The following is a 21034-nucleotide window of genomic DNA, read 5'->3' on the forward strand; positions in this document are numbered from 1 at the left end:
ATACCTTCTGACATGGATGCTATCTAGAGTGAACCTGTCAAGTACATGTTCCTTTGGAAAATAGAAATGCCCTGATACTTAGCACCACTGAAGACTGCCTGTGGTCTCATGCATTTACTTCTCTTCTAATTAGGGTGGTCAGTGGCTTCTAACTCCATTTCTACCAGATAGAAATCACAACTGTTACGTTGATATCTGAGTATTTAGAAAAGAGGTGGTAGTGCATAAAGAAATGATTGTATACATGTATTTAAAATGATTTTATAGATGTGATTTATTCAATGAGTCATACAAAAATGCCATCATGGAGGGATAGAGACTGACATGAAGTCCCACACAGCTGAGGACCTGTTGGAATTGCACAGCTGCTGGGAGAGGAGATTACTTTAATGATGTGAACCCTGATAAGCTGGCCACACTCCACAGCAGGGTCCACACATAAGAATAGTTGGGAAACATAAACTGGATTAAATGGGTTGAGAGAGAGAGAGAGAGAGAGAGAGAGAGAGAGAGAGAGAGAGATAGCACGCACATTTGGGTGGGTAGAGAGTTGGGGTAGGTATGAGAGAAGCTAGGGAAAGGAGGCTGAATTTGGAAGAATACACAGTATAATAGTATCAAGGAATTAGTAAAATATTACTTTTTTAAAATGAGAGAGACTTGAGTTATAACCAGAGCTTGGTGCAGGCTTACAGAATTTCTACTTGTCTCTTAGGATCCTAAAGACAGGGCTGGTGAGATGGTTCAGTAGGTAAAGGCATCTGCTACTAAGCCCGATTGTCTGAGTTATATCCCCAGGATGCATGTAATGGAAGGGACGTACTAACTCCCACAAGTTGTCTTCTGATCTTCACATGTGCTGTGGAACACATGTACTTACAGGCACACACATAAAGAAATGCAACGTATTTTTAAGACATCATACAGCTAGAAAGGGCTTTCTAATCTGATATGGTTATTATGCCCCATGCTTTTGTTAAAAACTAAGTTAACCTAGGCAATGACAATAATCCTTATTAAAATCATCAGTGTGATAGGATTTTTATTTCATTATTCTTGAAATTTTTATACATGCAATGATCATATACATCTTCATTTTCCCCTCTAACTCTCATATTTTCCCCAATACATCCCCTAACCAGCTGCATATCTTTCATGAAGAAATAACCCACTAAGCTTCCCTTAATGAAAGTCTGTTGACAGTTTATTTAATTGTCAGTTTGATACAATCTGAATCACTGGGGACAGAAGTTTCAGTGAGGGATTATCACTGAATTGCATTAGGTGGTTTTGGGGAATGTGTTGTGGGTTCTTTGTACACTGTGTGAAGATATATTGCTGTGATTGGCTTAATAGAAAGGTGAATGAATGGTCAATAGCAAGGCAAGAGCGGTTAGGCGGACTTCCTGGCAGAGAGAGGAACTCAGGGGGATGAATGTAGGTGTGAAGAGAGATGCCAGCGAGACATGGAGCAAGTCAGATGTACAGAATTGAGGGAAGGAAAAAGGCACGTGGCAGAATGTAGATTAAGAGAAACAGGTTAATTTAAGTTTTAAGAGCTAGTTGGGAACAAGCCTAAACTAAAGGTCAAGCTTTCATGATTAATAAGTCTCCACATTATTATTTGGGGACTGGCAGTCCCAAAAGAAAGTCTGACAAAGAAATTCAATTACAGGAATGTCTATGGGGGATTTGTCTTTGTTACTGAGAAATCTTGCTCCACACAGGTAGCACCATTCCCAGGGCCAGGGGACCCTGGGTTGTATAAGAGAGGAGAAATCAGGCTGAGCACTAGCATGCCTTCATTAATTCATTGCTGTCTGCTCTTGCAGTCAAGCTGCTTTAACGTCATGCCACCGTGACTTTCTGAGATTATGACCCGTAGCTTGGAAATGTGAGCCAAACAAACGCTTCCTTTCTGAAGTTGCTTTTTTGGGGGGGTTCTCTCACAGCATCAGGCGGTGAAGCTAAGACACTTTGGTTTCATGAACTTTAAAACAACCTAAGCTCAAAATCAAGAGAAAAAATGTCCCTCCCCCACGTGCTTCCAGCTCTTGAAACTGAATAAATCCCCCAAACACATTCTCTCTCTCTCTCTCTCTCTCTCTCTCTCTCTCTCTCTCTCTCTCTCTCTCCCTCCCTCCCTCTCTGCCTCTCTGAGATACAGGGATATTCATGCCAACCTGCTGTCTTGCATTGGAAAAGGGGAATATATTTCTTATCATCTTTAAAATTTATTTTTTAGAAGTAAATTCTTGCCAATATGATGAGAAACCCAACTAGAAATCATCTAGCCAGCCAATAAAATAGCAATCTAGTTATTCTGACAAACATACTCCCCAGATTTGCCACTCACTCCCCTTATGGAATAGTAACTTTTAATCTTTGAGCCTTTATTTGTACATTAATTTCAATTTTAAAGCATAACATAATAAAAAAAAGAGATCTAATCCAATGCTGATATCAGTATCTAGCTTTCTTGGGTGTTAGGAATTGCTGGTAAAATTTTAAATGAAATCACAGTTTTAGAAAAACCATGCCTGCATGCTATAACTAGTGTGGCAGGAATATTATTGATTATTACTAGCAAAGACTATTTTTACCTTTACAACCTGTGAAATTGCCAGTGCAATGTATCTATCCAATTGAGAACTCTGTTTTAAATTCAGCCTCCCCTGTACCCAGATGGTCATGTGAGATTCTCAGCAGAATATGAGCCTGAGTGTTTTGCATCTGTCTTGGAATGGGCTTTAAAATGTATGGTTTCTCTGGCCTTTTTCTCCTCTACACCAAAGGAATGCACAGGGCTCCAAAGCCTTACAGAGTGGGCGTGAACACCGAATCACTGCCAGATGAGGGCTGCCCAGGAAAACCTGCACTGATTTCCTGCACAGTAGAAATCAACTTCTATTGTGGTCTGCCCTTGCAGCCTCAGGGATTAGCTGTTATAGCAGCTGGCATTCATCCGAACTAATAGATTTTTTTTTTTAAGTGAAGTTGATTGGCTAATTTGTATTTCCTAATCAGTGATAGAAAGACAGTAAAATCCATCTCTGAGTATTTCTGGGAGAGTGAGTAAGGTCCCATGTGTCAGGCAATTCAGTTGCTACAATGTAGTGAATGCTCAGGAAAGAATGGTTTGCAATCCCACCTATATCCTGGACACACTCCTCCCATGTGGTTTTAATAGAAAAATCACCTCAAATAATAACCATAATTACTTCTGTCAGTTGTGAACAGTGCTTAATTTCTGTGATCACATCTTGAAGGGCATTGTGGCAAATATACCTTTAACACACTACATTCCCGCACACCAAACACACAAGTAACAAACACATAAATCTACCTCTGTGTCTACCGTTGTTACCCTTGCCATTGTTCTTATTTGAAAGCAAGATTGGAAAGATGAGAAAAGTGAATAATAGGATGTTCACACCAAATAACTTTCTCAGTTTTTCTCTCAGGATCGTCATTCCATGAAATGCCTGTCAGGGCTTAGTAAGCTATACACACGATGCATACACCCCAAATACGCTGCACAGCACTGTGATACCTACAGATTTTTCTATTCCTCTGTGGTCTGGATTGCTATGGTAGCATCTATTTCTCTCAGCTATTTCCATGAAAATAATGTATTTCACATGGGGAATGGTTAAGGTATAAATTCTTAGCGCATTATGGTCCTTTGAATGAAAATGCCCCCCAGAAGCCCATAAGGAGTGGCACTATTGGGAGGTGTGACATTGTTAGAGTAAAGTGGCCTTTTTGGAGGAAGCGTGTCATCAAGGGTGGGCTTTGAAGTTTCAGAAGCTCAGGGCGGCTTCTCTTTTCCTGATGCCTGCCAATCACGATGTAGAATGCTCAGATTCCTTCCCAGCAACATGGCTGCTTGCTGTCATGCTTCCCACCATGCTAATAATAGACAAAAACCTCTGAACCTTAATCCAGTCTCAACTAAATGTTTTCCTTTATAAGAGTTGATATGGTCATGGTATCTCTTCACAGCAATAAAAACCCTAAGAAAGACAGGCATGCTAAGGAAATGTGTGCCCAAAGGGAAGATCTCTGAATGAGTATTTGGCACAAGTGAAGTACAATGTGTGACTATCAGTATGTGTATAATTAATGTTTTCCTGCACCTAAGGCCCAGGGATCATTGCAGAAGAGAGGCAGAAGGATGATAAGAGCACAGTAGATCAGGGAGTCTACTGTGGTTTTGTATCACCTAGGAATAGCAGCTACACCCATAAAGTCTCACCAACATGACTGCCCAAACATGAGCAGGACAAAGACAATAGACATGCTAATATGAATGGTGGAAAACCCTCAAAGACTCAACCCTACAGAAAGAACAGCCAGAAACAAAGGAACGCTGAGAGGCAGAGAATGGTCTTTCCTAGAAAAGAGAACACCAATTACTTATCCAATACTAAATGGCCAAGCTTGAAAAACATACAAATAAACATTAGATAGACTGAGCAAGTTGTACTTAGGAATATGATTCTATATACATGTGTATATATTATAGGAGACCAAAAAAGCTTCTTAGTGAAATCTGAGCTTGCTTTATATAGCACGGCTGCATTAGGGGATGGATTGACCAAATGCATGGTCACCAGGTGTTTGGGGTGGTCTGCACTTGGCTGTGCTGGGGGAAGGTCTCTTGCTCCACCCCTTGGCGTTCCGTTAAAAACCCTTTAGTAGAGACAGAAGGGGCTGGTGGGTTTTGACCCAGGCCCTCCAGAAGCTATCCTGTGTTTTCTATCTGTCTCTCTCTTCTATATTTCTATCTACCTATTTTTCACTTCTTCCTCCTCAAGAGTACCCTGGGGGGAAAAGAGGGAGCTGGTCTCCCTCAATATATACATGTAACAACCATCAAATTAAAAAGAGGTCAAGAATTTGAAGGAGAGCAAGGAGGGGAAAATGGGATAGAAAGAGTAGAAGGAAGGGAGAAATGAAGTAAGTATTTTATAATCTCAAAAATAAGAGTAAACATTTTAAATGTGTTTAAAATAGAGCACCATAGTTTAGCTGGACAGCTGTGTAGACAAATTTCTAAATGGTCTTATTAAATAAGAAACACAGAACCAAATATAGGGGTAATAGCTGAAGAAACCAGAGAAATAGTGAAGAGTCACTGGCTAACCTTTGCTTACCACCACACTATAAGAGAGCTCCTTCCTGTCTAGCCTGCTCTTTTATTGCCTTCCTGTTCTGCCTTCTCATTGGCTCTAAGCCCAGCCACATCACTTCCTCATCACTGCCTGTCTATACAGACCTTCAGCTCTCTATGGTTGGTACTGCAATTACTGGCATGCATCACCACGCTTGGCTGTCTTTGAACACACAGAGACTCTGCCTGCCATGTGATCAGATTAAGGGCGTGTGCTACCACCACCTGACTTCTGTTTATGGCTCACTATGACCTCTGATCTCCAGGCAAACTATTTATTAGCATACAAATAAAATATCACATTTCAGCACGAATAAAATATCACTGCATGGCTGCCTATCATCTTTGGACTCTTCCCCTCAGATTATGCCATGCATGAATATGTATCTGAGTAGTCCCCCTTCCCTTTAAACCATCCTTAGATGTCATCAGTTTTATCCCACACTTGGACCTCCTCTGTGCCCTGAAAAGTCACCTGTTGATAGCATACTGTGCTTGACTATGATAGTCCTAAGCATGCCCAGGAGACAGCCACACAGTGCTGATGTGTGCCTGGCATTTGAACTTTTGACTTGTGTATTATTTCCAACGTGGTTCCTGTATTTGATAATTGAGATATTGAGAGGAGAAAAATTAAATTTTCCACCTAAATGGCACTGTTTGCATGTTGGCATTTTCCTCACTGTGCATATTTTGTTCATATTTTAAATTGCAGAGCACATGAAACTTTTTACACTGACACATACTTTGAAGTCACAATCAAGTACCCCTAAAGATCATCTTAGCAGATGGTTTAAAATTATTATAAGAGTGAGAAATTTGGGCTGGAGAGATGGCTTAGTGGTTAAGAGCACCGACTTCTTCCAGAGGTATGAGTTCAATTCTCAGCAACCACACGGTGGCTCACAACCACTTGTGAGATCTGGTGCCCTCTTCTGGCCTACAGGGACACATGCAGGCAGAATACTGTATATATAATAAATAAATAAATCTTTTTTTTTTTTTTTTTTTTAAGTGAGACATTTGCTTTCCACAGCCAATTTGTGGAACTGGCATTAGGTAGGGAAGGCTGTATGGTTGGAGGCTTTCCTTAAAAAAAAAAATAGAAATTTTCAATAAAAATGTTCTACTCAGACCTGGCATCTTGCTGAATGTGGTCAATTTATTAGGCATTTCATCTCAAAAGAAACTACCAGATATCACACTGTCTGGATTCATCTCAGAACTTGGAATTTAAATTCTCCCCAAAGATACCTTTAAAGAAATTCTATATGGAAGGATTGCATTAAAATTCTAGCTATTTTGTTGCTTTGTACTGATAAACAGAAGAAAATTATTGTTGGTTGTTTTTGCTCTTTTGGGAGCCTGGCACCCAGCTCCCAAATAAATCACATTCTTAATTATAAATGCTTGACCTTAGCTTAGCTTGTTTCTTGCCAGCTTTTCTGAAATTATCCCATCTACCTTTTGCCTCTGGACTTTTCCCATTCTCTTACTTCTGTACATCTTGCTCGTATTCTGTGGCTTGCTATGTAGCTGGGTGGCTGGCCCCTGATGTTTTCCTCTTTCTCTCACCCCTTTCTGCTCTCCTCCCAGATTTCTCCTTCCTTCTACATATTCTCTCTGCCTGCCTGCCCTGCCTATCCTTTATCATTCCTTGCTGGTGGTTGTTCAGATCTTTATTAGACCATTGGGTGTTTTAGACAGGCACAGTAACACAGCTTCACAGAGTTAAACAAATGCAACATAAACAAAAGCAACACATTTTAATATAATATTCTACAAAAAATTATGCCCTCTAAGAAATGCCTGGAGAAAGAAAAACATCCTCTCTGTTCAAAAGTCTCAAATCATGGTAGGTAGTAGCTAGTATCTTAAAAGAAATAGAAAATCTTAGGAAAATAAACTCTACAACTGGACGAGTCTTGTACTTGTATGTGTGTGATTTAGGAAGATGGTGGCTGTTGTGGGAGAATTGTTCATACTGTCACTCTGAGACAGCCAATAAAGTTAAACTTTGAATCAGAAGGCAGAGTCCATGTTCAGCTGGCCAGAATAAACCATAGAGTTTTTTGTGGACCCAAATTAGGATAGAAAGTCAAAGGAAGGAATAGGGAGAAGCTTAGAAAGATTCCCGAGTCTTTCCATTCTGGGAAGGAGGAGAGGAAGAGTCAGCTGATTACTAGCATTCAAGTTTCAGTAAAAAGGTGTACACAATACACTTGTGTACACACACACACACACACACACACACACACACACATTGTACAATATCCTTGCTTGTGCATGGATAGAATCCACAAATGTGAAGGGAAACCACTTGTAACTGAGTGACTTTGTATCACAGAGTTTAGGGGTTCTTCACAGATGAAGTGAAGGCTCCACATCACTTGGCTTTAAGCTGATTGGTTAACAAGAAAGTATTATTGGTGACCTCACCCACTGAAATGAGCTCTTTAAAAACACTAGACACATCTGAGTCAAAGGTATAGAAGAGATTTTCTGCTGGCCCTCTCCAACCTCCCCCCCCCAACCCCCCCCCCCCCCAACCAACACACATACTTTCAAAATTGCCAAACTGCCCTTTCTGCACAGAAGGTCTGTGAGAAGATACTTGGTTAGGAATAGAGAATCTTTCTGAAGACTTGAACATTCTAACATAAGACTGACAGCTAGAAAGGAGAGGGGCTCAGTCTGACAGCTTCAAGGAAGTATTATTCTACCAATAATCTAGGAGCCTGGATATTCAGCCACAGGCCACACTAATCCCATGAACATATTTAGATTTTGATTTGGGACATTTTTAACTGAGCATCAGCTAAGATATGGCTGTGACAGCAGGTTTCCTGATGATTGATAGAATGGATGTATGTTGTGTAAAGCCTGCTAACTTATGGTATGTTTTATGCAGCAATGGATAACAAACACAGAAGAAGACAGAAGAAAAGTCAGAGAGGGGGGGGAGAGGAAAAACTCAATCAACAGGTAAGGTTCACCTTTCTCTTCCATGCTGTATTTAAATTTCTCATTGTACAATACACTTAACACAGCCTGAGTCCAGATGGAACACTTTGGGGAACCTGAAAATATGTCAGTGTCTCACTCTTTTGTCCCCACAGCTATATTTTACAATGAAAAGTGTTTCTGTGGCAACATCACAGGACTCTAAATAATTTCTTCTAATTCATTGAAAATGTCAAATAAGGCATGCAGTGAGCAATGCTTCCAATCCATAAGAGCTCCAAACACAGGCTGTGATAAATCTGTTTCCATTACCCTACCTGCCACCAGAAAATGTCCAAATAAAAACTTCAAATGAATGATATTGTTTCAACAAAGATTTAATAAAACTAGATGTATCTCCCACAGGAGAAATACAATGTCCATACTATAGCTACCTAATTAAAATCACTGAAAATTATTCTTCATCAAACTACTTTAAAACTTAGCTCTAGTGAAATGTTCTCAGTTTTCTTTAATTAAATACCAATTCAACATCAAGAAAAAGCCATCTATATATTTTGCTTTTAATTATTTTCTGCCACAAATGTGAAGTTTTATTAGAGAATGTATTCAAATTGAGACTAACAAAGTGTGAGCATATCTATAGTTTGGGTTGTTTCAAAGCTAAAAATTAGCCTCCAAACGTGAAAGGCACCAGGTTAAAAGAATATCAATAATTTGAGTCCAATATCTCTATCCATTGTATTGGAAATAGGATAACAAGCCAGTAACACTCCCAGGAGCCTTTATGTAACCAAGCAGCTTGTTGCATGTAGAAATAAAACTGAGTAGAGAAGCCCCAGCATTTCTGTTTCTTGAGTGTACTATTAGAAAATCGGCACAATTCCCCAAACCCAGAGTGTGAGAGACAGCCAGTCCAAGTCAAGAGTCCTAGTGATTCTCTCATATCAGTATTAACTAGCTGGGACTTTGTTGTGTTGTTTGCAAAGTCAAGTTCCTAAAATTTCTACCATAGTAGTGCTGAGATGGATAGGTCTGGTGGTGTGCATGTCTAATAATACCTCAGGTAGCCATGACGCTACTGGCTTGAGTCTCCAGCCTGAGAACCATTCCCATTATCTTCCTAGTGAGTAATTTTGGAAGGTGGTGGCTGTTGTGGAAGATCCAAGATTGATAATGAAGTTAAACCTTGAGCCCACACACAGCTGGCCAGAATAAACCATAGAGTTTTTGGCTGACCCAATTAGGATAGAGAGACACTGGAAGGCCTAGGGTGGGGACTTAGATTCTTGGGCCTTTTCCATCTGGGAAGATGGGAAGGCAGAGTCCACTGATTATTTCTCTGTCACTCTGTGGAGCAGATTTTTACTACAATATTTGACTACTGAGTTTTATTGATAAAAGGATAACTTAGATAAATGCTTCAGGTGGCCTTTCATACTATTCCTGACAAGGAAGGATAAATCTCCTAAAGGCTTTGAAAAATTCCACGTGTACTGGAGGAGTACAAGTACTTGTTCTCCTTCCTCTTCTGAATGTTTTTAATTTCACGTGATGCCTAGAACATCAGCATTTGTCTTGTGGAGAGAAAGAGAGACTAACATAACAAGCAAACATAATATAACAAGCAAACATAGCACCTTGGAGAACTGAAAATAACACCGTTAGCCACTGTACTAAACATCCCTGTCCTACTCTATTTCTGTCAACCAATGTGTCATGTTTTTACCTTAAAGCCTCTTCTGACTCAGCATTATGTTACTAGGGCAGTTATTGGAATCAACAAAGATTACTTTCGTCAACCCTAATAAAAATGAATAATAAATAAGTTAATATGGCCTGCATGATTTACACAAAAGAGCCTCATGTTTTGATTTTCTTGTAATTACTCTATGACTTTGACTGAGGCTCCAGCATACACACACAGCTACCCCAGTCTTATTCAAAAGTAAATCTGTAAGTTTTCGCCAACATTGGTTGGTTCAACCTTGGACCAATGAAATCTTGTTTTTGTTTTTGTTTTTTTCATGTGGTCCCAATGCTATTGTTCCAGCATGCCTTGTAAAATCCTTCTGATAATTTTCTTTTAAACATCCCCTTGCCACTACCTCCTTGACACACTCGTAGTTGAGTGTGACCTACTTGTTCCCACTACAATGCCATTCTAAATGTCATTGTTTTGGGACTTCTCTATGTTCTAGTTTTATTTCTGTTGCTGTGTTTAACTACACTTGCAAACAAAAAACAAACAAACAAATAAATACAAAAAGACAACAAAAAATAAGAAAGGAAATGACTTATTTGGCTAACAATTCTAGCCTATAGTCCATGTTAGCAGAGAAGTCAAGGTTGGAACTTGAAATACATCATATACACAGTCAAAACAGTCAAAAGTAGAGAGAAATGAGTACCCCCAAGAATTTATGTTCATCCAGCTTTCTTCACTCTTACACAGTTCAGAATCCAGCTCTTGAGTGGGGCTGTCCATACTCAGGGTGTGTCTTCTCATATCAATTAACAGAAAAGACAATCTGCCACAGACATGTCCAAATTCAACCTTATATACATAATTCTTCATTAATACTCTTTTTCTCTTGTGAAGCTAGGCTGTGCCAAGGTGACAGTTAATACTAATCATCACAGACAATCTCTCTCTCTCTCTCTCTCTCTCTCTCTCTCTCTCTCTCTGATGTTATTTACATTAGAATTACTCCAATTCTCAGTCTTAACACTATGAAAAATTAGAATATTTATTCATAATTGAGAGTTGAATAAATAAGAAAACGTCATTATTAACAACAATAAGTTACTATTTACTCCACATACCAGTCATGTTTGATCTTACCATTTGAACTATTTAACTAATCATTGTTTATTATTAAAATTACAATATTATAAAATTTAGTTTCTACTTTTTGAAAAATATTTTGAGTTTATATTAGAATTGCATCATTTCCTCCTTCATTTTCCTCTGTCCAAATCTTCTCATGTATATACACTGCTCTCTTTGAAATTTATGGCTTCTTTTTGTTGTTTCACATAAACACACACAGACCCATGTGTGCACGTGCATGCACACACACACACTCCTGAATACTTAACAAAAATCTTCTCAGTCTGCAAAATGTTGCTTGTATGTTGGTTTTCAGGGATGACCATTTTGTATAGGTGTAAATTTTGAAGGTGAAATTTATGGGACAAAATAAAATTCTGAATATATAAAACTAAACTAATAAATACTAAAATTTCTTAAAATATTACTGCTCAAAATACACTACTCCTGACTTATTTTAAGCAATTACATAGCTGTCACAAGTGACTAGGTGAAATAAGTAGGCTGGTTAAAGTTACAGGCTTTATTAATTATCTTGTATTTATCAGCTTTTGATTACTTCACCAAAAATACTTGAGATAATTGGTGTCAGAGAACTGAAAATCTGGTCTGGATAGAAGGCTCAGAGATTAAGCTATCTGGCTGCTCTTTGGATGTCCTGAGTAGAGGTCCTAGCACTCACATGTTGACCCCAAACCATCTGTTGCTCCAGTCCCAAGAGGATCCAGCACCTTCTTTTGTCCTCCTTGATCACTGTATGTACATAGTACACAGAAATACATGAAGGCATAACATCCACATAAAAGTAAAACAAATAGAATCTTTAAAAAAAGATGACTTGGCCCAGTAGCTGAGGCCTGCAGAGGTCCATTGCATCATGGCAGTTGGGGCATGTGGTGGAGAAGTTTATTCACTTTATGAGAGCCAGAAATGAGAAAAATGGAAGATAAGGGTAGCAGACAGGCTGGGGTTCCAATATCCCCTTCAGTTTCTCACCTGCCAACAAAGACCTATCTGCAATGACTCAGTTTGCTGTTATTATAGAAAGTTTTAACTGTCAACATGATACGCTTTAAAATTGCCTGAGAGACTCAGTAAGAGGTCTTCTAGATAAGGCTGGTCTATGGGCATTCAGGGGATGGTGGACTAAGGTAACTAACGTGGGAAGTCAGATCCATTGTTAGCATCATCATCTTCTGGGTTTGAGTCCTGAACTGTACAAGAATGAAGATATTGGGCTTCGCACAAGCACGGATTCATTCTTCCTCTGTCCTTGCCTGTGGTGGTAACTAGTACTTCTAACTCCTGGCTTGACTTTCAAATGATAATAGACAATAAATGGGAACTGTAAGCCAAATACATCACCTCTCCCTTTTGTTCAGGAATTCTATCACAGCAAAGGGAGACAAAATGAGAACACCAACTCTTTAAATAATCTACCACTCCCTGATAGTACCATGAAATGCTGACTAAGCCTTCAACAGATGAGGCTTTGGGGAAATTTTAAGTTCTAAATTATATCTTCTCATAGAGGTTTTTTTTTTCCCATTCATTCTTTTTTGTATTATTTTATTTATTTTTTTAAGTTTTTTTTTCATTTTACATATCAATCCCAGTTCTCCCTCCCTCCCCTTCTCCCACATCCTCCACTTCCCTCCATCCCACTCCGCATCTACTCCTCAGAGAGGATAAGGCCTCCTTTGGGAAGTCAACAAAGTCTGGCTTACTAAGTGGAGGCAGAACCAAGCCCCTCCCCACTGTGACAAGACTTAGCAAGGTATCCCACCCTAGGGAATGTGAGGTTTTTTAACGTTATTTCACTTTTCCTTTCCTTAATTGTTATAGTCAGATCACAGTGACTAGGTGGATTAAGGTAGTCTATATTGCAGATGATGATTTGAAACCCAGGAGTCCCCTTTCCTCTCCATTCAATAATTGGATGCTACAGAGATAAAAATCAAAGCCCATCTTGTTTGTCCAAATCAGGTTGGTTTTAGGGCTTCATATCCAGGTTGGGACAGCTTCCTCATTAAGAATTCTTTGGGCCATGTACCCGGCAGTGATCTGCTTGGCTCGCACACTTTGGTGAAGACATTATTCTGAGGGTCCTTCTTATATAGAACTTCTGAAAGATCCAAGAACTTGTTCATGATTCTGGTGGTATTTTTCTATATGAAGTCACTGTGAGCGATTGCCCTTCCCCAACACTCTTTTCTGGAAGTTTCAGTGAATAATATATCCTTCAGTGGGCTACAGGTGCTGTTATTTCTCACATGCCTGTCCTTAAACATGTTCAGGAACATCTCAGTGAACTCAAGATAGCTCTGGAACCAGCATTAAGACAAGAGTTAAAGGCAATTCCACACCAGCACTGATTCCAGGTCCAGTGGCTGCTCCAGCCAATAGCAGGGCCAGCACCAGTTTAGCAGTTTGAGCCTAAAAGTTCTTTCATTAGGAGAAGGAGGAGGAGGAGGAGAAGGAGGAGGAGGAGGAGGAGGAGGAGGAGGAGGAGGAGGAGGAGGAGGAGGAGGAGGAGGAGGAGGAGGAGGAGGAGGAGGAGGAGGAGGAGGAGGAGGAGGAGGAGGAGGAGAAGGAGAAGTCACAGAGACTGTGGAAGCTTGCATAGGTCTGCATCAGAGGGTCTCCTAGTGCTGAAATGAGAAGTAGACATAGACTCCCATGCCTAACCCAGAAGCTATCTCCAATTGCTCACCACTTGCAAACGAAAATTTAGTTTTCTGCACAGGCGTCTCACCGGGAAAACAAACCACCATTAAGGATAGGCCTCCCTGTCCAGCAGTAAAAAGCTAACAGAAAAAAAACTCAATGACATCTTTGGAGATTCTTTGTCTCATAACATTGAATCAGACCTTTATGGCTTCTGGTTTTGTGTTTTCATGGGATTCCTGTGTGTGCACAGGTGTGTCTCTGCATCTAGATGCGTTTCTTATACTTTTACGTCAGCTCTTTTTCTTATGTTTGTTCTGCCCTATTCCAATTTATTTATTTTTGTTTTTATCTTATCTTATTTTGTTATTATTCTTTGGATGCCTTTTTTTTTTTTTTTTTTCCTAATGAAAGACATAAAGGGTGCGGATATGAATGGGAGGGGAGGTAAGTAGGTAGGTCCTGGGAGGAGCATGGAGAAAGGGAAATTATAATCAGAATATATTGTGGAAAAAAATCTGCTTTCAATAGAAACTAATAATTCTGAGCCTTTTGCTAGATGCAATTCTTCTCTTTTACTCCATGTGTACTGTTGACTGACTCTTCATTCTCTATTACAGCTTATTTTATGACATTTCTTTTGTCATGCATGGTAGTATATAATTTAAGGTATAATGAAATATTAATACATAATTCTTTACCATTTTTTGTTCTTTAAAAGAAGTGTGGACCTTTAAGATTGGAGACAGCCCCAGGGATATCCAAATGTTGTCTCTGCCTATATCTAGGTAGGAATACCATGTGTGTCCCTCCTGTTTTCAGAGGTCCAAAGAAGGCATCACATTACCTGGAACTGAAATTACAGACAGTTGGGAGCCACCTGTGCGTACTGGGAACTAAACTCAAGTTCTCTGCGATAAAAACAATTGCTCTTAACCACTAAAGCTATCTCTCCAGCCCCATTTTCTTTATTTTTCCCCTAGAGATCAAATTCAGTGTCCTGCTCATCAAAAGAACTCTGCCAATGGAGCTATACTTCCAAACCAGAAATGTGTGCAGTGAGAGTATTTCATTTTATGTGTTGGAGTCTCCAGTTCTAACATTTAAAGCTTTAGATGGTGTCCTCATTTGATATAGTTGTTAGCCCCTTTGCTCTGGGAACTTTGGGGAGTCTTGTACAGTTCTTTTTCTCTTCAAAAACATAATCCACCTTTTAGTTGATTGGATAGTCTTCTCCAGGGAGAAGTGCACCAATTTGTTATCAAATACCAAATGGTTAGTCCTGAAAACTTAAATACAGTTGATGTCATACAGATTGAGCAGGTTGCATATATCTGTTTAGAAATATATACATATATATACATACATATATATACAGATATATATTGATATATAGACATATATATATATATATACATACATATCTATGTGTAATACATTTTGTATTTATAAAGCTTTTCTATATACCAAAAGTAAGTAATGAGAAATTGGATTATTTGGGGGTGGGGGTTAAGGAACAAATTTTCTGTATACCCATGAGATTTTCTTTTAATTTATTCTTTGTGTCTTTCACAGCATGCATCTCACTCAATCCCATTCATTTCCTGTCCCTTTGTATCTGCCCCCTGTCCTTGCATCCTCTCTCACAAAATAAAATAAAATAAAATTTAAGAGAAAAAGAGTAGAAAGGGAAGAATCTCATCATGGAAGCTGTAATGTGACACGTTGACTCATTTGGTCAACCATTTTGTCCATATCTCTTTACTTGCAAGTGTTCATTGAAAAGACTCATTCTGGTTGAGACCTCTGGTTTCTGCTACATTATCGAAGCTGGGCCCTCACTGGGAGTCCTCTTGGATATCCTGTTGTTGCCCTGTGTCAAGGAGATCCTGCAGCTTTGAGTCTGCAGGACTGGCTCCTTCCCATGGTCCAGCAGATCACAGATGGGGTGGATGTTGGGGTAGGCCAACTCATAACCCTGGTTCTGGGCCTGGGTAGTTATAGCTTTCCCCTATCTTCATTACCAGGATGAGCTTTCAAGCATTGCCCTGACTGGTTCACTCTTTAAAATGATGAACAAGAGGAGGGGCCAGTTATCCTGTTTTCAAGCCCTCAGGGTTGACTCTCCCATACCTACACCTTCAGGGCCAGCTCTACTGTGTTGTCCAGGCAAGGTACAACACTCTCCCAAGTAAGGGACAGGGACAGCTCTCCTACTCTTATGATCTCTCTCTCTCTCTCTCTCTCTCTCTCTCTCTCTCTCTCTCTCTCTCTCTCTCTCTCTCTTTCTCTCTCTTGTATTTGCTTACCATAGTAGTGCCTGGTATTGCCCAGAACCACAGGGAGGGCCCAAGTTTTCTCCTCAGAGCCCTGGGCAATCTACCCTGGACCTGCATGTGGGTCTTTTTGTCTGGCTCAGTCTGTCATGGTGCTGAGCAGAAGAAATTGAATTTTACCAAAGAAACAATAATTAAGAAATAATTAAGGAGAACACAATAAAATGAAACAATTTAGAAGATTCTAACCAAATAAAACAGATTCTATACTGAGGAAAATACTAAACTCTGAAGAAAGAAATCGAAGATGTAAGAAAATGTAGAGTTACTTTTATTCAAAGAATGGCAGACTCAATATTATCAAGATGGCAATTGTTCCTAAATTGACTAATGGGATCAATGAAATCTCCATCAAAATTCTAGGAATCCATTTTATAGACACAGACAAACTTGTTATATGGTTGTGTGAATATGCAGTTTGATAATAAAGAAGAAAATCTAGGACTCACACTGCTCTGTTTCAAAGCTACAGCCATAAAACTCACAAACCCAAGAGGCTGCAGCAGGAGCAATGACATTCTGAGGCTAGTCTGACCTCTATGGCATGTCCTTGTCTTATAAAAACAAAGCAGAAATCAGTAATCCAGAGACAAAATATAGAAAAGCCTTAAACTTACACAAAAGGTAGCTCAGGTCTGCCTAAATATAAAGTGTAAAAGTAAATAATTTTTTAAAAAACACAGGAAAATATCTGGGTGGCTTAGATTTCATGAAAAATTAATATATAACTTACAAAATAAAAATTACAACCCATCAAACAATTTAATTGTGGGATTTTAATTAAAACTTAAAACTTCTGTTCTGAAAAGATACTGTTAAGACACTAGAAATTCAGGTCATAGACTGTGAAATGGTACCTAAACTTTTATCCAAAATCCACAGCAACTCTTCAACTTTAAAATATGAAAACCAACAACCAGATTAAAATAATAAAAAAAAAAATGAAGAGACGCATCCTTGAAGAAGATATGCAGGTCATATTTATGTTGCATATAAAAAGACACCAGCATCACCTGGAATTAGAAGAAAAGTCATGACCAGTTTCACTCAACTGAGAGCCCTGTGAGCTATAATAAAGGCTTTCCTGGGAAGCGATGCCCACCAATGCAATAGTGGCATGCATATTACAAAAGTAATACTTGATGATTGGCTTTAAGACCAATTCCATGAGATGGAACCCTACCTGGCACCATCAATAGGGCCAACACCTAGGCAGGTCATAGGCCACCCCTACATACTGACCCCATAAGGCCAATTTCTTACAAAATAACATTAAGTAAAAGAGCTAACTTAGACAAACCTGGCCTTAGTCAGATGACCCATCCAAAGTGATGCTCACGACAAGAAGTGATGCTGGGATAATGAGATGACAATAACATTTAAGTTCTTTTGTCTTGCTCCAAATGCATAGAATCCCCATCTAATTATGAGAAAAATTAATCCCATTGGTCTTAACAAAAGACAACAAGTTGTTGCTGCTGTGGTAGTCATGGCTGTGATTGTTGTTTTGAGATGAGGTCTTACTATGGCTGTCTGTGTCTTACTGTGGCTATCTTACTAAGAGGTCTACTTGGCTGACCTGGAATTTCTACGTAGACCAGGCTAGTCTCACATTTAGAGATGGCCTAAACCTCTGCCTCCCAAGGGTTGGGATGAAAAGCATGCTCCACCAGGTACAGCTTATTTTTTTTTTAATTACACATATGTGTATTATAATTTCCCTTCTATAGGATAATGGAGCATTGCACAAAGTTTGATCAAGTCTCCTAAAACTGTCAAGGTCAAAGGTAAAAAAAAAAAAGTCTGAATAAAATGTCACAGGTAAGAAAATCTTAGGAGAGCATGACTACCACAACACATAATATATTTTATATGAAATTGTAGAGCTAGAAGATTGACAGTAGTATAAACACTAAGAAAATATTTAAAAAGTAAAGACTTTAGTCAATAACAATGTATAATTATAGCCGGGCAGTGGTGGCACATGCCTTTAATCCCAGCACTCGGGAGGCAGAGGCAGGCAGATCTTTGTGAGTTCGAGGCCAGCCTGGGCTACCAAGCGAGATCCAGGAAAAGGCGCAAAGCTACACAGAGAAACACTGTCTTGAAAAAAAACCAAAAAAAAAAATAATGTATAATTATATCAGCTATGAACTATCCCAAACATACTACATTTAGGTAAGAGATTTAGAAGAGTATATTAGAATAAATATTAAGCATAAATGAAAACTCTATACTCAAAAAATTAAAATTTCAGCAAAATTAAAAATGGAAGATTTACTTTTTATTATGAAACATCCTCATTAAAATTGACACACCTTTGGAATCTACAATAGTAACCCTAGCAAAGACTCCTAGTAATAAGGGACATTGAGCCTGAACCAGCCATCTTCTGTAATCAGGCAAAGCCTCAAGTGGAGGGCTTTGGACACCAACCCAGCCACAAAACCTTTGACCTTCAGGTTGTCCTGCCTCCAGAGTGTTCTGGGACCAGAGCCCAGCAAAATCCCCACCAAAGAGAGCAGAGAGTTCATTCAGCAACTGATGGGAGCAGATGCAGAGTCCCACAGCCAAACATTAGGCAGAGCTCAAAGAGTCCTGCAGAGGAGGGGGAGGAAGAATCAGAGGAAACAGAGTGGACAGGGACACCATGAGAACACAGCCCACAGAATCATGGGGACACACAGATATCAGGGAGCCTGTGGGGGATCTGACCTACATCCTCTACCTATATGTTACAGCTGATTAGCTGGGTCAGTCCCTGACTCTTTTGCTTGCTTGTGGGACCCTTTTCCTACTCTTGGGTTGCCTCGATCAGTCTTGATGTGATGGTATGTGCCTGGTCTTATTGTAATACATTATGCCAGGTTGATCTTCCTGGGAGGCCGGCTCTTTTCTAATGGGATACAGGGTGGTGTGGGGGTGGATCTGGAGGAGAGGGGAGGTAAGGATAAAAAACTTGGGGGAGGATAGAGAGAAGAATTAATAATAATAAAAATTGACACAAATATATTTTACTTTCCATCTTAACCTAGGTCATCTCCACTTGTTGAAACTTAGGCATTTTATTTCCTCTCTCCTGCAATCAGATCCCAACACTCATATCTGTAGAAGACTCTGCTACCTGTAGTAGAAGGGAAAAATCTAGTTTCTTATAATTGCTTTCTGAGGTGATGGTCCCTTCAACTCAAATTTCCATTCCAGTGATACTTCTGGAGTATTCCAGAAAGTGAACATGATTCTCAGTGAGCTGATTTAAGAGTCATAAAATGATAATTTAAATTTATAAAACACTGTGAATTAAAGTGGAATAAAAAAGTATTATTCCAATAAATTTAGAATACAGACTCTCTTGATTTTTCTTAAACTTTTCATTCCTCTTTTACATTTACATTTCATTTCTAGTTTACAATTCTATTAATTAAATTTTTCTTTGATAATTTCATATGTGCATGTAATTTACACTGAACAACCTCAGCCTCTATACTCTTCTATCTTCCTACAACACCTGTCTACTCACCCTCCTCCTAATAAATCCTTCTGCTGTCCATGTCCACTGGCTTTAGTTTGTGACTCCCTTGGTTAAACCAGGGCCATCTGCTAAGCCTGTGTTCCATTTGAAGACAATCTGAATGTACAATCCCAGTCAGTTTGAGCATGACAAATGTTTTAAGAAGACATGCTTCAACAGTTAGGTATTAAGAGCTCATTTGAATATCGGAAATTACCTTCACTTCACTAAAATTGAGTCTATGGGTCTGTGAGACTATTTCTTATGTGTTTCTGAATAATTTTAACACATGTATCACTGAACAAACTAAAAGCCACTTGATGCTGAATTGGGGGTAAATAATTTGGAGTTTTATTGTTATCGATGGCATGAAAGATATCCCTTCACCTAAATGAAAAAGAAGTTCTATAAACTTTCCTGGAATATCTTTATAATACCACTCAATGTATCTATCTATCTATCTATCTATCTATCTATCTATCTATCTATCTATTTATTAATAGATGAATCATATTCTTTACAAGAGTTTCATAGTCGTATCTGTCTCATACCTTCCTGCATTTGCTTGGCTTATTTTTGAAAGAGAGGAAATTCACTAAAAATATACTTAACGTATTCTAAAGTAGAAAATTATAGAATTTTCTCTCAGATCAACAAAATATCACAATTGCAATTTATTTCTTGGTTCCAAATTTGTGTCAATTACACTTGTCAAGAGTCACTTGTATGGAATCTTGTCAGTCATAAGTGAGTGTAAATTTGTTTGTTATTCAGCTGCTATCAGAGGGATCACAGCCAATGAGTTGTGCAAACACCTGAGTATCTACTCTCTTGATGTGTATATGCTCCACACTATAGAGCAGTCAGTTGCCTTCTGAAGAAAAGGGTCATAGAGCAAGTAGAACGGGCTTTGTGTACCATAAGAATGAGCCACAATTACTCAGCATTGTTGCATCATGAGAATAACTGAAGAAAGCACAGTATGTCTGTGTTCTTGTAGTGCTTTATTGACAATAACATGTTTGGCTTGCTGGCTACAGGTTGCCAACCACTGTCATAGTACAGGAATTAAATTAAGATGGCAGAGACCTTTTACTGTATGAAGCCTGGAACGGACTCCTTGTCTTTTTCTCTGCCTAGAAAACCTCTTCCCACTTTCCTGAACCAACTCACGTATCCTACCCTTTTCACTAGATATAGTTGACTTTCTAATTGTTTACTTGTTCAGTGTGTGTGAGTGTGTGTGTGTGAGTGTGTGTGTGTGTGAGTGTGAGTGTGTGTGTGTGTGTGTGTGTGTGTGTGTGTGCACTCTGTGCCCTTGTTACAGTACACATGTCATAGGACAACTTGCAGAGTCAGCTCTCTCCTTCAACCATGGGAACCCTGATAACCAATCAAGCCAAGGTCATCAGGATCCACTACAAGTACCTTCACCCACTGACTTACCTGGCCTGCCTCTCCAGGTTTTCCATTTTTGGGGCTGTCTAATTATAACCATTAATGTTTGAATCTGCCATTTTTGCTGAAGAGTGGAGTTTTTAAAAAGT

This window comes from Onychomys torridus, chromosome 15 (assembly GCF_903995425.1).
Source record: "Onychomys torridus chromosome 15, mOncTor1.1, whole genome shotgun sequence".
Taxonomy (NCBI): Eukaryota; Metazoa; Chordata; class Mammalia; order Rodentia; family Cricetidae; genus Onychomys; species Onychomys torridus.